The 12,914-nt window shown below is 42.7% G+C and overlaps 1 protein-coding gene across 1 annotated transcript in view; it reads left to right on the forward strand.

Annotated features, from left to right (window-relative positions):
• LOC8026881 (follicle-stimulating hormone receptor-like) overlaps window positions 1-12,914 on the forward strand; it is a 39,832-nt gene that overhangs the window by 12,255 nt on the left and 14,663 nt on the right. The gene's annotated exons all lie outside the window — the stretch shown is intronic.

Here is a 12,914-nt window from a genome sequence, read left to right on the forward strand (position 1 = left end):
TAGCGCCTTTCTGTTCGGAGTGATGCGTGGGAATGCGAGAATGCAGTCGCTACCAACGTTTATCTACAAACGTTGGTCGCTGCAACCTGTAGTTTATAGTTGCGATGACTTCAAGCAGCTAGGCTGCCGTAGAGATAATTAAAGACGGCGTAAATTTCCGCAACCAGCTGTCTACAAAGCAGCTGGTTGCGATCTTTCAATTCTTATAACCGTTTACACTGAAGAAAACTGATGATGCTGTCTGAGCAGAAGCTTGATCCGTTTGAGCATGGTATTATTCGTGAACCACTGAAAGGGTACGGCTTAAAACTATCCTGTTGGAATATCCAGCAAAACTGGGACTTCCGATTTGGATCGTCAGGATTAGATATTAGCCTTGGCGAGGGCGTCGAGAATGAGAGCTTTCTCGAACAAAATACGACGGGGTAAGTTAGCTGACGTAGGTAAATGTTAAACATGATGATGTTGCCCAATCCTCGGATAAAGTCTCCATCTTTAGCTTTCTCTGATGCTCATTGGGCAGTCAGAGGTTTCTGCTGGGGGAGTTTTGTCGAAAAATGTTAAATTTTTCACCCGCACACGGATGGTGATAGACATCTCGGGGGCCGCTGTTGCGTTTGTTCTGAGCATTTCTTTACACACTGGTATATTTCAGCGTTTGTGCGGCAACAGAGCGATTTAAAACCTGCAAATAAATCACGGGTTGTCAATTGCTTCCTTCGGGAAATAGCAGACGCTCACAATTCAAGCTCGCGTTTGATTTCATGGCCCGCGGGACGCGATATCTATGAGAAAATCTACTTTTTTTCCCGTTCGGTTCCGCGACACATCGTAGCAGACGAGCCCTCGTCGTCTGCTCCCGCTCCTCGCCGGCTCGACCGGAGCGAGGCATGACGGGATTGCATTTTGGCGCACTCCCGATTTTCTCGGTGCAGCGAGTGCATGCACGCGTGGGGTGTCAGCGCTGAAACGAACTCGGAGAGTGCAACCACTCGTGGAGTGCCGGCCGAAACGAACCCGTTCCACGCTGCGAGTGGGCACGCGTGGGCACGAGTGCCGTGAAACGAACTCGCTATAAGAATGCGGCGAACTTTTGTCGAACCTTAGGTTCGACGCCGAACTTTGAAGTTCGTCTAGTTAATTTTCAAACTTTTAATCAGTTTCGAATTTTTTTTTTTTTTTTTTCCTTTTGGCTAGCCGAGAGGAAGGAGAAAGGCTTCACACTTCTACAAACTTCGGGGTTTTCACTATGCACAGTGAAGCAATGCTTGCAAAGTTCAAGCGGTCTCCCTACAGCGTAGTGGAGCACACTAAACAGATTGCACTATTGCACCACTGGCCCAGTAGCGCGCCTTCAACCCGGACGCATATGGCTCTGCCCGGACGTAAACTGAGCTCTCCAAAATGCTGCTTTGGTGCCAATTGTGAGAATCCTTAGCATCCAAGTTTGTAGAAATGAGAAGTCCGCAGTTTCAGTCGTTGCCCACCCCAAGAAAGGACAACACAATTAGAAATAGCATGAACATGAGTGGGTGACACTAATATTCTCCACAACGAAAAATCGATGGGTGGGATATTGGTGAGAAACACCCAATGTTCTGAATGTTCTGCTTCTGTATATGTGCTCTTTAACTTTACGGTCATATCTCCCGGGCTAGCAATAAAGCTGTCTTTGTGTGTTTTGTGCTTCTGAAAACATACGAAGGATGGGCCAGTTTTGTGCGGATTTTCATCCTTCCAAAGCTTTTTTGAAAAATTCACAAGTAACATAATGTACACGAAGGGTGGTGCGCCTGAGGGTTGGAACAGAGATTGTAACGTGTATTGTATGAGTGTGAAAAATTGTCAATATAAGGCTTAAAAAACATTGTTTTTAGTCTTGGCTATTTTGAGCTATATTTGTTTTACGGATTTGGCTATATTTGAGCTACACCTTCCAGTCGTTTGGCGGTTTTTTGGTGGGACCATCTGGCAACACTGCGCCGCACCCTTGTAAAGTCACGTCGTGGCCGTACGGCTGATGATCAGTGCTGCCATCCCTCTAGATCTGGAAGATAGTTTCGATTTTGCCGTAGACGCCCGAAACCAAACTTGGATATTTATAAAACTACACACAATATCAAGAAAAAAATTGTACCATCTAACTCAGGAACACTGCCTTAGCTGAAAACAGTCGTAATCGTAAATTTAAAACGATTGACAGGTGTCACCCTTTAAAACTACTCGTCAAAAAAAAATCGCTGATTTTTTTTAAATTTATAGTGATAGTTTTTTTCCATACTCTTGTGTTTATTCGTAAAAAATATGCTGCATTATTTTGTTTCCTTCAAAGTTACAGCGATGCAAAGTGTACCTTCCACACCGGTATTTTTGGCCAAGGCCAGAGACGAGATAATCTATCTATTCCATGCATTTTATGACTAGATATATTTGTATGCTGTATTCGGGTATTGGTCTCAAGTTCGCTAATTCTACTAATTAAAAGGATACCTGTGTTACTTGTCCTTTGTACCTATTTAGCCTATAAACCTGTTTTGTCTTTTAAATTACAAATTCAAGGAACTTCAGCTAAACTTTTTCCACAAAAGTGGGTCGAAAACTTGTAATCGCTACAATATTTTTTTTACAGAAAGTAGTAGAAAAGTAAAAACAGTGGTGCAAATTATATGCTAATTATCATATCTATATTCGCGATGAAGTGGCAATGTTTGAGCCACCAAGCTTGTTCCACTGCTATTCATGACGGTTGTACAGGTAAACCTGTGACTTCACAGGCATACTTTCAGTCAGACGTTCGTTATAATTAAAAATGTTCGTAGTTATATGATCTAGTAAAATTAAAACATTAAATTGAAAAAGTAAAAAGAAAATTAGTAAATATATTGAGTGCACTAGTTGTCCGCGTTGGCAGGACTAGGAGGGCCTATTGAGAAGTCCGTCGTCCCTCTTCAAACCAGACTGACGAATTACGCGAAGCATTCACCTGTGCTGCAATGATTCCAACGAGTACGAGAACATCGGCCAAATCCGAATGTGGATAAAAATATGGAATGCACGAACTGGAGGATTTTGCCCGATCCTCTTCAGAGAATTGACATCCAGATCTTGCACACTGCGAAAATGTATCGGCTTTGCTGCCTTATTTTTTTGTTTACTAACATGGTCAGTGTCGAATCTCTACGGACGGTGTAATTCGATGCCATGGCTGAATAAGTTCTGTCAAGACGCAACTACACGGGACTGGCAACCACTTCGTTCGTTTATGACCGCAGCGCGCGTGTTGTCCTGTTTCACGATCACAAGATTCCGCGACCTCCCGAAAGCACACATGTACGTAAGGCGTTACTTCTACCTAGCCACTTTTTTCGGTAACGAGTATCGTATTAGTTACTAGTGTTTTTTTAGAAAAGGAACGAGTAACGTACTTAGTTCATTTTAAGGCCAAGTAACGAGTAACAGTATTTCGTTACTTTCGATGAGTAACGTGCACACCAACGTTTAAACAGTCTCGTTTTCATTCTAACCTGAGTATGCGTCTATATATTGTGACAAAGGCAGATGGGCAACCTGAAAAACAACTAAACAGTATGAGAGTATAGCACTGTTTATCGCTGAACACGTCGGTCGATCTCTACAGCTGGGAATGTCCTTCACCCAGAGAACACAATAAGGTTCGTTGGTTGAACCTTCTAGAATTGTGTGCAGACCGAATGTAAAGCCGGAGGTTGCCAGCACGGGAAGGCACGGAACACCTTGTCACCTTCAAACTTTAGAAGCAGAAATAACAAAATATAGAGGGGAATCGCATAAATATAGAGGGGAATCGCACCAGCTCTTCCTGAAGCACAACACTGCCGTTCCTTCGAGAGCGTCAGTGAACGACTCTTCAGCGTCGCCGGAGATGTACTCTCAAGGAAGCGGAGAAACACAACTGATGAAAACTTTGAGAGGTATAGCTACTGCTTACGTGCAAGACTACTGAAAAGAAAACAATACCCTATAAAACAAAACAGTCGTGTATTTGGTCGTCAAGAAAACGAGAAAAGTAACTCGCTACTTTTGAGGTAAGAATCGGTAACGAGTAACGTAATTGGTTACTTTTTGAGCTAGCACATAGTAACGACAGCATGCCCCTCTGCAAACGGCGTGCACGTGGAGACAGGGTTACGACAAGAGCCCTTCAAACCTCGTGACTCTAAAATTGGTTTCCTGGGTGCTCGTGTGGGTCTTGAGGCTTAGCGGCTTCGCTTTACAGCTTCCGAATCGGTAAAGTCAACCTTTAAATACACCGACAACGTGATTATCGACTGCTGGGATAATTTCAGGCCTAGTTTTGTCTGCTGTTTCAAGAAGAGCTCGCTGCCATACCAGACAACCAGAGAGCCACGCAGTTACACTTACTCCACAAAGGCTCTCGAATCCTCCTCCCGGAACGCTGCGACCCTGAGACAGCTCGATCGGTTCGAGCATTCCCTATTTACCACATCCGGAGTTGACCGATTTTTTCGCACTCGCTGGAATTCGTCAGTCGGGTTTGAAGAGGAGCAAAAAACTGACTTTTCAGGACAGCCTCCCGCGAACGCGGGCAACTAGTGCGCTCAGTATCTTTACTGGGGATTTTTTTCTACTTTTTCAATTTCTTTCTTTCCACTTGAATAAATAATCACAAACATGTTTTAATCTTAATATACGTCTTAGCGAAAGACTGCCAGTGAAGTCACAAGTTTACCTTCGTCAGCCGGACCTACAACAGTCATGAATAGCAATTTAACAAGCTTGGTGGCTCAAACATTCCTACTTCCTCGCAAATGTGGTTATAAATATTTGTATATAAATTCCACCACTGTGCTTACTTTTCTATTACTTTCTGTAAAAAAATATGGCAATAGTAGCGATAACAAGTGGAAAAAATTCAGCTAAAGCTCGAACTTGTAATTTTAAAGGGCAAACCAGGCATATTTGGTAAATAAATACAAAGGACGAGCAACCCAGGTATTGTCTTAATTATTAGAACACTTGAACTTGATCCCGATACTCGAATACAGCATGAAAATATATTTAGTCAAAAAATACACGGAATTAAAAGATAACCTCGTCTGTGACCTTGTGCAAACATGCCGGCGTGGAAAGTGCAATATACAGCGCTGTAACTTTGAAGAAAACAAAATGATGCAACATGTTCTTTCTTTCTTTTTTTATAAATAAACGCAAGAGCATGGTGGAGAACTATCACCATGAATTTAAAAAAAATCGAACATGGCCTTTTTTTTCTAATTGCCCCCTTGAAATTTTTACAGCGAAGCTGAATATGACTGTCAGATTTCTGGAATTTTTTTGTGTAGTCGTCCTCACGGGGAAAAAAAAACCTTCAGCCATTGAAGCAAAAAGTGGATATCACGCATACAACAAACAGCACCGCATTCATTTTAATAAAGACAAGCACAAAACAAGCATCCGAACCAGATAATTGACGATAAGGTGCTCCTGATAACAATGCGAAGAACGTAGTCCTCACCGCATACGTTTCTCGGTAAAGATCACTGTTGCGCAAGCTGCCGCGGCGATGGCAGCTTGCGACGTGGGGAGTGACGTCACTAGCCTTTCATATTCAAAAAGTTTTGTTCAGCGCATTTACTTTTATGTCGTCCCAACTTTTTAACTTTGTACTTTAGGACAAATTTGGAGCGCCATAAAAATTTCAACGTTTGAGATAAAGCAATTATTTATATATCATTCGAAATAACGTTTTAATGCAAATATATAACATGAAGTTTAATGTTGTAACTATTCAATTTCTTTAGATAATGGTTCAGAAATCTAGTACCAAAACGTCAAAAGAGCCACGCTTGCGCATTTTTTACGCGAGATGCATTATCTCCAGAACGCTGTAGATATTTTATATCAAAAGTTCCATGGTCTGTCGTAAGTACAAATTATTTGAGAATTCTGATATCTGTATTTTACGCAGTAGGTGTCACCACCTACTGCGCAAAATATTTTTCGATTACGTTCCCTAGCCAGGTTAAAAAGTAACATGTAAAAAAAGAAAAAAAAACTTTGGAACTGCGTGCATGACATTATCTGAACAGAGCCAGTTGCTAATTTTTTTTTACTTGCAAAAGTGAGTGAGAGGAGTATAGGGGTGGCGAAGGCACGCGAGTCCTTAACTCACTGTAGTGTGCATAACTTTTTCAAGTGAGAGGTCACAAACCATACCCGAAGCTTGCTGAAAGTTGACCTTTCATCATCGTGACTGCCGGTATTATCGCTAATGTGGTGGAGCAATGTTAATCCTTTGTAATCATATTACTTTCGCTTCTTGCTAGTGAGGCTGCAGCAAATCAATTAGTAGTGCCACTGAGGTCGTCGCCGTTTTCCACATTCTGCATATCTCTTCAATACCCGCTCCTGCTCATTTCTATCTGCATGAGCATCACCAGCATGTGTTCGTGTACAGCTCTTACGTGATGCACGTTAAATACCTCAGGCTGGCGGCCGTACACAGCAATGGATAAATTTCTCGTGTCTAGCAGCGGCGCCAGTCACCGCTTGGGGCAAGCTAACCTCCCGATGTCTAAACAAACTTCCATGCAACATTTTTTTTTTAACTTCACTTCAATACTTTTGGATAATTTCCGTCATCTATCGTCTAATAATTAATTGCCGCTGCCGTAGTCATAACCACGGCGCGCGCTCATAGCATGACTGATTCTATTTGTCGTTACGTTAATAAAAGTCAGCAAATTAAACTACGGGAAAGCGTTACGGAGCGCGGAGCGTAACGCTTTCATGTCATTTATACTTCCAAGTCAGAAAGAAAATTGAAGGGGGGGGGGGGGGGGATTTTTGAGAGGTTCAGGAAAGGAAACACTCCTTAATTATACCAAAAATCGAAATAATTCGAAATGGACATCTAAACACATTACTGTAATAAATAAGCTACTTCTCAAACAAAAATAATTGAAAGATTTTCTTTTCTTACGTTAAGATGCCATCTTTATTCAAATATTTCTGAATTAATAGGTATCACTCCATAAAAAAATTTATGTTACGTCATTACTTTTTAGTCCCCTGTGTTTATAAATGTTTTTAAAGATCCCAAGAGAGCAATTTTATTTCCCTTTTCCTTTGCCTTGAAAACAAACCGCGTGAATAACATACATACAAGCACATTCCATCAAATAACCTGGGTCGAAAGCTTTAAAAGCTTTCGACGATGAATTTTTAATCTCCGCCTGGGGGAGATCAAAGTTTTGGGTTGCGGATACGTACGGGAATAAAAAAGGTGCACTAAAGCAAATCGTGAACCGCCACCGAAATATATACAGCTCTATAGTGTCAGGCATAAAACATCAAGCGACAATTTCGACCTTTAATCTTGGAATTAAACAAACCCTTTGAGGTATTTTCTTCTTTTTTTTTTACCACGGAATTATTAAGAATAAATGCAATGAGTCTCTTTCATCCCAAGATTACCCGCCCCCAATGTTTGGGCGGGTAAGGCCACATAAACAATACGAGGGCCGTAACAACGATGATGTAGTCTCTCTTTCAAGATTTGTTGTACTTACTCTGTAATTTCCTTTTCTAGGCAAGTCATTTTCTCCTCATATACTGACATGAGAGTCGGTATTTGTAACGAGCAAGCCGTTTACTATTATCCGGAGCCTTCGACGATAGCCACTAATGTCGTACTACACCTGACATGACCTGCATGATAGCATATAAAAACAAAGTTATCAGAAGAAACTAACGTTCCTAACACCACCATGATTTTCCGCAAAAGTAGATGCAGTGCACTTTCCATAAAAGCGTGTTTATTCGCAATTGCTTAAGCAAACAAAATGCTAAAACGTTATAAGAGCGTAGCTCTACACAGGAATCTGCAGTCACGCCTAGCACTTTCTTAATTGTACATCATCATTTTGCTATGAAGCCAGCTCGCAGAAAATCTGAAATGAGTTGCCATTTTCAAATGTTTTTTTTTTCATAAATATACAAGGTGTTTCTGCGAAAGCTTTCAAAAATCCCTAAAAATCTGCGTTCGAGATAAAAAAAAGAAAAAGACTCTTTGCGTGAACAGGAATTTTAGTGAAAAGACGGTGAGTGTGCAGGCGAGCTGGTGGTAGCTAATCATGTCGTATTACTGAGTTTGAGACGTTCTCTGTGTCTGTTCCTTCTACTGAAAGCTCTTCCGATTTCTTCCACCGCAGTCTCGGGTGTAATACGACATGATTAGGAATTTTAGAAACATCAAGGATTTGAGAAACATACTAATTGGCAAGATAGTTAACTAATGTTTACTCATTCATTTCTAATTCGAAAAAAATAAACATGTGGTTTACTGCGAAGCTTGCTAAGCGTCATCGGAAACCACTAAATCAAGTATTTTTAGTAAGATACAAAACAAAATAAGAAATGTTGCAAAAAATCCGTAAAAGGTACAGTAATGTGGTTTGTGCAGGTGAAGTATACGGCCAGGGGCATTATATAAACGGATAACTTTACAATAAGTCGAATAATAAACTAAAATGTCTTAATTAACTTCTTAATTTTTGGACTTGAAACACGTGGGGAACGCGGGGGCTCGCACAAGTTACCCCTCGTGCAGTAGGCGCCAAGCTAGCGGTGGGGAGACGCGAATGATAAGCTAATAATCCGCATTTCTGCACCGCTAGCTTTTGCGCTTGCTGCGTAAGTGCCTTGCCAATGACACTCCGAAGAGTGACTACTTCTCTACCAAGCGTCCTTGTTGGTAGGGCTCGCGGCCAACACCTCCTAGATAACCAATCCGGAGTGCTGATAGAGATGGGGTCATCAAAGAAGGCCAACACTGGTTTCAAGTACTTAACAATGGGCCTTTCCGGAAAATCTCATGAGACGTCGCTGCGAGGGGAGTTGTGGGGCTGTTCAGATGTACGCTCGTGTCGACTGTAACACCTCGTATCCTGAAAGCGGCACGATTCATTCTTTTATGTCAATGGGAGCTCAGAACGCACAAAAAATAAAGCTAATACAACAGGAGGTGGTCACATACTCGGTTTGGCTTTTGTGCCTTCTCTGCGTTCTCAGATCATAAAATGCTAAACCAACGTCAACTTCTTCTATACCTGGATAATCTCACGTGCCGTATATCGGAACGTCACAATGCGTCAAGCAAACTTTGGGGGCGCCCCATATTCGCGGATAGGTAGGTTCGTGTTCGTAAGACGAGCGATGTCTTCAGCCAGGAGAAGGGACGACGAGTCGACGACGTCTTCGTGCGAATCAGCTTGGTGGACGGGCGTGTCGCACAAAATACATCTGAATAGACCGATCTCACCAGCCAGTTTGGCTACGCCACCGCTGCCGCGGTGCCCATCTAGAAAGTGTAAATCTTTCTGCACGTGCCCCAACCCCGCTGGAGCTCTGCGAGTTGAGAGCACGAGCCGTCTCGAGCGCTGCCGCCTGCCTTTTGTGAACTGAAGTTATGGCGGCCTCACGCGTGCGCCGAACGCTTGGTGAGATCGGTCTATTCTTTTGATTGTTAAAAAATTTCTTTCGAAGCTAGACAGATTCGCCGGTACCTTAAACGGCAGTTGTGAAATTGAGGTCCCACGCCTGTCGTCCGCCGCCACCGCTTAGTGCGCTTCGTCCAGCCGTCCAGCACGCGGCTCCCGCGATACGACGCCATGTTGAGAATTACCCAGTGCATGCGCTTCCGGTACTCTGAGAAACTTTTTTTTTTTCACTCAACGTATTTACAGTTTGTTAGAAGGCACAAAAACTAGGTTTCATTCTTTTTTCTATATTTAATATTGAGAGTGTGCCTTCGATGACCCGCGACTTTGATTATATTTGGTGGTTGTGTCTGAACGGCACGTGACCACGGAGAAAAGAGCACGAAAAGAGTGAGCGCGACTCAAGTCGACCAGTTTTTGATCGGCGGTTTTCGGGAAGAAAAAAATCAAATTTTGAGCCGCAAACTGTGTTTTGGGTAGCTGGGCTTTCCTATACCTTGGTGAACGTAAGTACCCTGTCAGTGTCCATTTAACTTGATGATCATTCCTTCAGGTAATGTCCGCCGAACTTAAGAAACACCTAGCAAAGACGGCACTCAGCTAGCAGTTTGCACTCTTTCTTTTTTAATCATGTTTCTTTTTGGTGATGTATCTATGTTTATACAGCCTGAACGTATACCCCAATCACACGATGATAGAGGTACCTTTAGCTAAGGGAACTTTATTCTCTGCGGCGATTCAATTCACGATCCTTCGCGCGTGGCGTGTGCTCGCAATCCAAGTGATTCGCCGATTGCAAAGGGACCTGTGTTAAAGGTACCTTTATGCTGCCCGTGTGAATGGGGTATTAGTCTGCCTCAACGGGCGTCTTGTCCCTCAGCTGTAGATGAGAAATTTAGCCAGTGCAGTACAACCGCTAGCCTGGGATGTTTAACGTGCATCACGCAATAGTGATACACGACCGCACGCCGGTACGATGCTCATCCAGATCCAAACGGGCAGGAATGGGGATTAAACCCAGGATCCCTGGGATTTGCAGCGCGAGCTTTCGCTTATGTTTCCTTTAAAATATATCACCCTGTATATCTATGCAATGAAATGGAAAAGTATGAAAAAGAGAGTTAACGGATATGAATAAAGATGAAGAAGTATTAAAGTCGCATTTGATTGTCAGCGGTGTGTATGTTCCTTTCCACTTTCTGTGTTTACCCTATCGAAAAGGATCATCAGAAAATTTCTGATGGACAACCAGGCTGATGATCTGTCGTATTTTGGGACATTGACGATGTGGTGGTTTGAGGGCATGATGGTTTAATGGTGTTTTGGTTTGATGGCGCGATGATTTCATTGTCTGATGATCTGTCATATTTTGGTACGTCTCACGGCCTAATGGTTCCATGGTCTGTTGGTATAATGGTCTGTATGAATTTTTATCAACACATACGTACCGGCAGAATGCAAAGATTGAATTACAGACAAAAATGAACTTTGTTTTAAGCTCATCATTATCAAAAATGAACATCCGAAACGTTAGGATACCTTCCAAATGAGCGTTGAAAACTCAAAGCAAAGTTTTTATACATAGCTTGCATTGACGTCACATCAGCCGCCATTGCTGCGTACCACGCTCCAGTGCCCGTACCTCCAGCAGAATACATTTCGCACCAGTGAATTTGTTATTTCCGGTTCTTCTCGGCAAGCTTTGCCGAGAAGGACTAATTCAATGGTGCGAAAAGTATGCTGCAGAATTGCTACGGGCACAGGAGCATAACAGGGATCAATGGCGGCTGGTACGGTGCCGTGTGACGTCACGTGCAAGGCATGTATTTTGGTTATGGCATGTTAATATTCCTTTTTAGAAATTATTGAAGGCTGAATTATGAAACTGCAAAAACAAAACTGAAAAGAAAATGCGCTGAATTCACTCGCTACTTTCAAGTCTCCACAACGTGCAATTTTAGTGGTGTCTGTTGCATGGCAATCTACACTTTGTCCCCATCGACCATGCAACCATGCTAAGCATGACGGCGTCATGCGACAGTGTGCAATACACTAAGCCTCGTCGGGTCGAAAATTCGGTAGGCCTCGTCTTACCGCATTCGCAGCTTTGTAAACGTTTCTTCTCTCCCATATATAGTAAATAAATTTCCGATCAAGCAGAGTGCGTCATTTTTTTTTTTACATTTTTTGTTGCTTGGGTCGTAAACATTATCTACTGGACATACAAAGCGGATTAACAAATCGTTTGACCAACAGACTATAACACCATTTAAAACAAAGCTAAGGTTGCAAAAACATACCCGAGTCTATAGGTATATATATCTTCTGGACATTTTGAGTACCCCAGGACAATTTTTGAGTTTGATTATTTACTGATAGGACACCCCGTTATCGAGCCATACCGCTGTCAGCTTTCCACACCGGATGTAATTCACGCATGTGTGACAACGTAACATACTTCTCTCTCTCCCCCCCCCCCCCCCCCCCCCCCGTTACTGCTGGGACGTCCCGAAGATGGTTCGGTTCTTCCTACCACCGAAAGATGTCATGAGAAGCACCATCAGCCTTTTTCGACGTTCGGATTGTCTATCGAGATGTTTATCGAGATATCCTGGTGGTCTCACTCGGGCAATATCAAAACTTTTCGATGGTCCGTCAGCCGCCACCAGAAAACGTCCACCATCAAACACCGTCAAGAAAGCCTGTAGGACCATCAAAAAAGTCTGATGGGCCATCGAAAAGGTCTGTTGAGCCATCAAGAAGGTATTCTGGCCGTCAAGGAAGTGTGATAAGCCGTCAAGAAGGTGTGATTGGCCATCAAAAAGGCCTGATGGGCCATCAGGAAAGTTTGATGGACCATCAAATCTTTCTGACGGTATTTTCGATCGGAAATTGTCTAATGTTCAAGTTGACTTCCTTGTATTGACATCTACCAACTAGCTCAAATTAAGCCTATTATTCAGTACCAAATCAAGGTATGCTTGAAGGGATGTGGATATTTACAAAACAAGACCAGGAAATTAAATGCAAAAAAAAAGAAAAAAGAAAGGCAGAGGGCTAAAACCGTCTCTAGTTGTATATATCGTACAAGCCCGAGCTTGTAGCTTTGGCAGTTGCTCCTGCTGCGCGAGAGTTCGTGGAACCGAGGTGTGTCCTTCGACAAAGAGCTGGTCTTTGTAGCCTTCCATGCAGTACATCTTGTGGCGAAACAGAGTATACAGTGGAAGGTACTTCCGGAATTCCGGATGCATATTTGGTTATTTGTTTTCATCAATACCATATCACAATCATATCGCTGCAATATTTAAAGAAAGTTTGCCTAACAAAGTTCTCAATTCTGATTTCGAGGACACCGCGAAATATGGGTCTAGTTAGTAAGCAGACCAAGGATGTTGTAAAGGTGCCTCCTCGAAG

Source organism: Ixodes scapularis, unplaced genomic scaffold, assembly GCF_016920785.2.
Source record: "Ixodes scapularis isolate PalLabHiFi unplaced genomic scaffold, ASM1692078v2 PGA_scaffold9__187_contigs__length_104089568, whole genome shotgun sequence".
Classification (NCBI taxonomy): Eukaryota; Metazoa; Arthropoda; class Arachnida; order Ixodida; family Ixodidae; genus Ixodes; species Ixodes scapularis.